Genomic DNA, 8,601 nt, shown 5'->3' with positions numbered 1-8,601 from the left:
GGGAGTAGAACCCAGAAGCCATGACACTCAGCCCCCACATGATAACCGTTACACAACACCGTCTCTTATTAGCGTTATAAAGGGGGAAATTCTCTTGAGGTCCGTTAGGCTAATGATCCACTTGAAAACCTAACTTAAAAATATTAATTGAATTTTTAAAATGGGAAAGAGTTTGCTTATATATTTAATTTCCCAACTTCACTGTGGCAAGACAAGAAAGAATACAGGTCAGGCTTTTGGACCAGGCCTCTCTCTCTCTCAAGCTCTCTTCTAAATCTAAGAATTTATTTATATTACAGCAGCGCTCAGAGGCCCCAGTCAGACAGAACCATCATTGTGCTGGGTGCACAAAAAAACCCGCCCCCCCAAAAAAAGTCAGTCCCCACCCCAAAGAATTTGCAGTCTAATTCGAAACACGAGACAACAGGTGGGTATAGCCTATAATAGAGGTCATTGGCAGGAGGTGAAAGACCAGGGCTAGTGGTTCTAGGAACACAGGGTTACTTGGACGAGCTATGTGCATAATTTGCAGCTTTCAATCTTTTTTAAAATATGTACATGAATATGAGATTGAATCGATCTCTAACAGGCCATTTGCCCAGCCATCAGTCAAGCTGCCTTTTGCTTGGTTTTAAATGCCATATTTTGTGTTGCAGGAATATACTATACCAGGGGTCCTTAAACTGGGGGTTGTGACCCCTCAGGGGGTCGAGAGGTTATTACACGGGGAGGGGAGGGGGTCGCAAGCTGTCAGCCTCCATCCCAAACCCCACTTCACCTCCAGCATTTATAATAGTTTTAAATATAAAAAGAAGTGTTTTTAATGTACAAGGGGGTCGCACTCAGACGCTTGCTGTGTGAAAGGAGATATATGACACCAGAAAGATCATCTTGTGACTTTAACCATTCTTACTGTCAGTAAACAGATATAAAGAGATGGGAAATTACTGCCTTTTTATTACTGACAGAATAGAGCTCAGGAATGCTTGCAGGAAGTTTGCAGATAAAAAACAGTCCCAATAAACGATAATTTTTTTAGCTAGACAAATGATAATGTAAAGTGGCACATTTATGGGTGCGAGAGGTCACTTTCCAACAACGAACCCTTTAGCTCCATAATGTCACATGACTTAAGTGCTACATTCTAGTATACACAAGCTTAGGTGTTCGAATACTGAACCACCCAGCGCTGAATAATTCAAAGGGAGTCCTTTAGTCTTGGTCTTACATTGAAACATTTACTTTGAAACTGTGACACCCAACCATGGAAGGCCCAATACTCTCAAAACTCCCAATGGCACCAAGAAAGAGCTTGGACTAGAGAGTTTTGAACAGCATGTACACGTCACTGGGGTCAAGCTTGTGGGAAGTGTGCAATGGAGCTAAGCATGCTCACTTTCTCCCTGAAGACACCTCCTTTTCTCTCTGTGCAGACACCTGCACAACTAGCGTCTCACACCTCATACGGAAGTGCCTCGGGGCAGAGATCATCTCCTACTCTATATCTGTACAGTGTCAAGCATAATGTTACTCAGTCTCAGCTGTGGCCTTTATGTGCTGCTGTAATACAAATAATAAGTGACAGTAATACTATCTGCTGGGATCTGGATAGAATCGCACTTAGGCGGGCTTCCTGAGAGGGGTCCACTTTATGGGGAAGTCATGCACAGTTTTGTCCATATACATTAGCACAAGGCATCTCAGAATTTGTCCTATGGGGGAATATCGTGCATCCTGGCTTTTGTGTTGAAACCAAAAAGCAGTTTGTAAAATATCTAAGACAAATTCTGCAAGTCCTTACTCAGGCAAAACTTCCACTGACATCAACGGGAGACTTGCCTGTCTGAAGACTGCAGAATTTCACTCTGTGATTTTAAAGAAATGTGCAAAAACGGTTTCTGAAGTTATGGGAGAAGATGCTGCACTGCAATGTGATGAGTAAGATAATACTTTGTGCCTCTATTGCACCTCACATCACCCAGTGTTATCCCTCCAGTTGTTTATGCTTATTTTACAGATAGGGAAAGCGAAGCACTGAGAGGTTAAGTGATTTGCCCAAGGAAACACAGGAAGACAGTGGCAGAAATAGGAACAGAACCCAGGTCTGACTCAACATTCTATGCTTGAGTCCCAAGACCTTTCTTGCTATGAAATTCCACAGCCCCAACATACAATAACTATTTTTCCCAACCATCCCCTCATTCTATTAAAAATATGTTTTAAACTGTGGACAGCAAATATCCTGTCCCAAATTATGAAAGACAAAGAGCAGGCTTGGTCTTATAAAGGAAGACCATACCATTCCTGCTTGCCATGACCTCCAGCACGGTTTTGACATAAGAATACACATCTATTCAGCATTTCAATCTAGATCCAGCAGGCCTGCAAAGAAGGAACATTTGGCAAAGGGGGTAGTAAAAACAAGGAGCCTATTTACCCAATTTTTGTTTTAATTAATGTGGATTAAAGCTTTCCTCTTTGGATAGGAAGACAAAAGTCGGGTGTATAATCTCTTTCCAACATTTTTGCTGGGACTCTTTCAAAACAGAAGGTTTTGCTCCTCCCCCACCCCGTCCCGCTGAAGAATTTCTACTTCCTAGTTTTTCAGTTAACTGAAAATGTTCTAGCCATAAATGTGTGGCCCTCAGCAGGAATTTGAATCCAAGATGATTATCAGGCTTTAACATCTCAGGATATTGTTCAGCAGCCAGATAAGAGAACTATATTAGCTACGAGCCACAGACAGAGAAGCAAAAGAAGGAAGTAAAAACCTTGTGCAGTCAAAGAAGCACATGACCCAAGGCTATACTAATCTAGTTATCAGATTTAACATTCTCTAAATGTGCCTTAGGAGTTACTTAGGAGTGCAAGTTCCATTTTTAAAAGTGATGTAGGCACACATGAACCTAAGGGCTTGTCTATACATGGAATTATTCCTGATTAACTATACCTAGTGGATTAAGCTGAACGGGAACCAGGTACTCTTGTTCCAGAATAGGAGTGTCCACACATGGAGCTAATTGGGGATAACTCCATGTGTAGAAAAATCCTTCATCTGACTGAAAGTTAGGAGGACATAGGGCCACATTTCAAATGATATTTAGGCACCTAAAGACACAGATAGGCGAGATTTTCAAAAGCAACTGTGTGAATTAGGTGCCTGATTTCCATTGACTTTCAGTGGGAGTTAGGTGCCTAAGTTGTACAAGCAGTTTTTTAATTCCCTCTAGATACCTATCTGCATTGTTAGTCATTTAGAAGACTAAGGGCCAGATTGACAGCCACTTTTGAAAAATGGTACTTAAGCTCCTAGGTCACTTAGGCACTTCTGAAAATTCTACCCCAAGTATGACTAGATCAAGGGCCCAATCTTGCAAAATTCCCACTGATTTCAATGGGAGCCAGTGCAGACTCCAAGTCTTTACTGATCAAACAACTGTATTTCTTATTAAGCAACAGGAATTCCATATTTTAACTACATACTTCTGTTCTGAAGACTACAAGGTAGGATTGCAGAGTCAACTGGATTAAGACAAGATTAAAAACTATTGTGTGAGTGAAGGTTGAATTTATAGAGCCAAAGACTCCTACTGAAAATCTTCTCCCAGCTCTACACATCCACTAAAATGGCCTTGGCAGGCCCTGTGAATAAACTCCTTTTACCTTTCGATCTCCTGGACATGGACAGCCTTAAAAGGGGGAAAAAACAAAAACATTTTCTGGAATATTACAGTTTGCAATGATTATACTACCTGCACCATGTTCTGTACAGCACGCTGTCACTCATCAGCTCTCAATAAATGATAGTAATTATTATAACTGACAAGAATCACACTTATAATTCATCAAGAATTTTCCAAAAATAGATTTAGAGATCAAAAGAAGGAAAATTTACAATATATCTATCTAATTTAGGTACATATATGACTCCCATTACTGCTATATCAGAGCATCTCAAAACCTTGCACGTATCTTTCACATATCCTCACAGCACCCCTGTAAGGGAAGGAAGTACTATTATTCCCATTTTCGAGATAGGGAACTGAGTCTGAGAGAGACTAAAGCTCACATTTTTACAGGTATTTAGGTATGGTACAGCCTGTACAATTCACTCAGATGCAGGGCTGTAATTTTTAACCTGCGTAGAATTTATGAGGTTGTCTAAAAAGAGAAAGACATTGATATATACAGCACTGAAAAAGGGAACTTGGTGTCATGCAACAAAGTCCCCTACCTATAATTTAACTCTAAATAATTTGCAGTCATAAACCCATCTGTCTCAACATCACTGCTTTTTTGCAACTTATGTCTGAACCAAAATACCCACGTTCAGACTAGAAGTATGTTTGGCACAAGGGACTGGTCTTAAAATAGAAGCAGTGTAACAAATCTATGTACTGTAAAAGGCCAACACAATGCCTAGATAAACCACCTGCACACACCTGAGGAGCTAGAAGTAGAAGCCTTGTCCTTTAGTTTCAAAAACACAGGCCACTAGCACTTGAGCTAAAGAAGAAGTTTTCTGTTACAGCTGCCTTATTATCTCTGAGAAGGAAACATCACTCACTCATACACACACAGTCATGCCCTAGACCAGAAAGACTGCAAGGAGGTGGGTATAGAATCGGAGTAGTTGATGGTAAAGACCTATTGGAGCACATAATGCAACATATAGTTCTCAGGTATAACACAGAACAAATATTAAGCAGGTAACACATAAGAACTGAGCCAAAAGGCTTAAGAAGCCAACCCCCGCAAATCTCTCTGGTTGCCCCACTTAAAATGATCTGTTACTGGAATAATCTTCCCCACCCCACAGTGAAAAGGGCTGCTAATGTTCATCACCCGTTCAAATCTGGCAGAGGCTAGTAGTGAATCTAACTGGTTCTCTGGTTAACGGGTCTTAGTTCTGTTCTTGGAGAAGGTATGTCCATACTGCAAAAGCCAGCTCCAAAACTGGCACATCTGTTGGCCATCTAAGATTGCGAGGACAGGGTTAAGGTGCAGCCATGGGGCTGTGTGGTCTCTTACTGCCACCACTATGCTATACCAGTTTCTGTAGACAGAGGACTTCAGTCTCTAGGGAAGTCAATTTGGCACATTCCATCAGCACTAAAAATTCACTTCCCTTAAAAAATAAATGATCAGACAAACAACCCCCGCACCCCAAGTTCATGAACAAATTTGGAAAGGACCTGTTCCAAACCAGCAAGGGGACACTCTACCAGCATTAATGTGTTTGGCACTGTCTGGATGGAACTGTTTGCCAGCCTTCCTCACTCCAGAACAAGTACTGGGGTTGTAGCAGCACTGCAGAGCAGACTTGCTGGGAAGGATAAGAGCTAACTCAATGGAGAGACAAGATACCTTGGGAGCTTGGATCTCTCCAGGTTTTCCTGCACCTATTGGGAGGGATATTCCAGCTTTCCCAGCCAGTAGGCAGAAAGCCTTAACACAGTGTAATCAGGAGCAATGCAACATGTTCTCTCACTCTTGAGGGAGGGTTTCCCAACTGCAGAGTCATTGGTTGATCTAGGGTTAATCCTCCAACACTCTTAGTCCCTCTAAATGCCCCCCTCCCCCGATGAACTCATGTCACTCTCCTGCTGTCTGATCTCCAGCCGAAGTGAGACAGGTGCTGACCAAAGCAGGTAGCTGACTGGAGGCAATACGCTTAGCACGGTACCTGCTGCCTGCCTCTATTCCATCTGGTCCCCCCCAGCCGTGGGACTCTGATCCAAAGGATCCTGCTTTAATCTCCCTTGGCTGCTTTCCTCAGATATCCAAGGGGCCTCCAGCCATTCATCTGGAGAGGATGCAAACTGCTCTTACTTCCTGTCTCCAAGCTTCTGCCGAAACAGACTGGCTTAGTCATATGCAAACAGTCCTCAGGAACGTTACAAAAAGCATCACACCAATTCTTGCAGCACATCCTTTGAAGCGTTGTGGGGAGTGGCTGGCTAAGGTCAGATCTCTTGCAGGCCAGGATCCAGGCCCCAGCAGGAGATCCCCAGAAGTCTTTGCTGCTGAGCCCCAAGCATGATGGCACACATTTTAGGATGCTTGCTGCTCCGGTTACCAGGCACTACAGGGTTTATCCTGTCCTGTAGGGGGTTCACAAGAGTGTGGAAGGGCTAGTCTGGACTGGGAGAACTTAAAATGTCTTCTGAGGCCAGGGTTTGGGGTAAGGAGAATCTCTGCAGAGAAACCACAGAGTGTGGGGGGATCCCACAGTTCTTAGCCCACCCATGGCCATGGAAACCACTGCAAAAGATTCTGCAGAGGAACAGCTATGGAAGGGGATGAATGGCCTTGGGGTTAAAGATCAGGAGACCTGGATTCTTTTTCCAGTTCAGCCACAGACTTCTTGTGTGACACTGGGTAAGTCACTGAGTCTCTCTATGCCTAAATTCCCCCATCACAATATTTCATTTCTCCTGCCCTCTGCCTATCTTCTCTATTTAGACTGTAAGCTCTATGGGGCAGGGACTATATGTATGTACAGCACCTAGCACAAAATGGGGCCTCTAAGGGTACGTCTACACTGAAACTAGGAGCAAGGGTCCCAGCTCAAGTAGACAGACTCATGCTAGCTCAGCTGGAGCTAGCACGCTAAAAGCCCACCGGACCTCCTGGGTCTGAACCTGGTGGCTAGCTTGTCTCCCCGCCGGAGCCATGATGTCCACACTGCTATTGTTAGCAACGCTAGCTTGAGCTGATCTAGTGTGAGTCCATCTACTTGTGTTGGGAAGCTCGCTCCCTGCAGCAAAGTAGACATACCCTAAGCACTACTGTGATGTAAATTAAATAATGAGAGGATGAACATGGGTACACAGGAGAAAAAAAGATAAGAGTCCGATTTAAAGGCCAAAGTTTCTCAATCTCTGATTCTTTGGTCCTAAATAAGGACGACCAAGGGGGCATGTGAAGTGTGGAAGTTAGCTCTTCGCTTTCAGGGAGTGCAGCCAGAACAGTGTGAGAAAATTGTTCTGGAAGAGCCACCACTCTCTCTCCACCAAAGACCTTATTCCTGCACCTAGCACAACTGAAAAGAGCTTGAACGAACTTTTGTGCACATCCTTCGAGGCCTCCGCTTGACACCAACCCATTCCCTCCCTCCGACGCCCCCATTTCTGACTACGTGCTTAGCAGACTGCGCACTCGGAAAACTCCACAGAGGCTGCCAAATTAGGAAGTTCTAAACTCCAACAACCCCCCCCCCCCACACACACACCCCTTTTTGTTATTGTCATTGCAGTAACAATTCAGCTCAGCACCAGGTGCTGGGTTCATTATTGTCCGTTCATGTTTCTAAAATCTACCTAATCCGGGATGGAAAAATAGCACTCAGCAACCCTTCATTGTTACAACTTTATTTATAGTCATCATCTCTCGGGGGGGGAGGGGGGAGAGAAACAAAGGCCCGTGCATCACAGATCAGCTGGGAGATATTAAATTGTTATTATTGGCCCCAAACCTTATTCAGGAAAGACACTGAAAGCAAAGGGAGATCTGCCCAAGTACAGACTAAGAAGAGGCTGCAGGATCTGGCCCATTATTATTGTTTACTATGTACTGCCCCAGTACAGAGGATCCCTGCACCAGGGGCTTCCAGTGTAAAGGCTCCATTCATACAGGGTGATGCTCGGGCAAGTAATTGCACCGAGAGGTGCATGGGGAGAAATTTATTGCAGACCTTTACTGGGTAACCCTTACTTTTCCCTTCAAACCAGCTCAGTTCTGATGGATGGCACTTTCGGAGCAGAGCCAGGGCATACTCATCTCCAGCTGCTCCCTATACCTCTGCTTGATGGAGCAAGCAGCGGGCAGACAACTCCTACTCTTCTCCTTGTATCCAAGCCATGATGCACGGTGCACTAAGATGGCCACAGGAAGGATCTTCTCTCCTTTACCCTTTTATTTTCATGCATGGCTGGGTCATAATCTGGCCCTAACTCAGATGCATACAATACAATATAACAGATACACTGTACGAAGGTAAATGCCGTTTGCTAGTAGACTTGTTCATCACACCTCTACTGGCTGAGCATAAAGCCTGTCTGTGAATCAGGCACCTTGAATCAGGGCACTCCAACACTACAGTGAGAAGGCAGTATAAGAACAGCACAGCAATCAGAAGAGTTGCGTCACTTTTTTATAGTTAAAAAAAGGAGCATTGAATGAAAAAGTTTCGCTCTCATTTAACTGTACCAAGTGAAAGCTAGACACACATAAGGTGCCTGGCAAAATGCATGAAAGCCACGTGGCACTTGATAAAACATGGATTGTAATTGCACAAAGAGAGCCTGTTTTTTCAGTCTCTTAACCCTGCTCCACGTCTGAGTAGCTTCTTATTTTTACAAAGCACTGACCATAATGGACAGACTTTCACTTCATCTGAAGGGCATGTGCACTATCAGAGAAGCTGCTATTTTTCAGTGGATAGAAACGAAACACTAAACTAATAGGCTACAAGAGATCTGCCCAGTCAGTAAAATATCGGTCATTTAGCCCCAGACACTTATTTAGTGCTGGAAAATCTCAGCCCTTCTACAATTCCAGTTTGGGAGAAATTAATAAATTAAAGCAAATCAGGAGTAG

Source organism: Emys orbicularis, chromosome 17 (genome assembly GCF_028017835.1).
Source record: "Emys orbicularis isolate rEmyOrb1 chromosome 17, rEmyOrb1.hap1, whole genome shotgun sequence".
Classification (NCBI taxonomy): domain Eukaryota; kingdom Metazoa; phylum Chordata; order Testudines; family Emydidae; genus Emys; species Emys orbicularis.
This window is presented reverse-complemented; position numbering follows the sequence as displayed.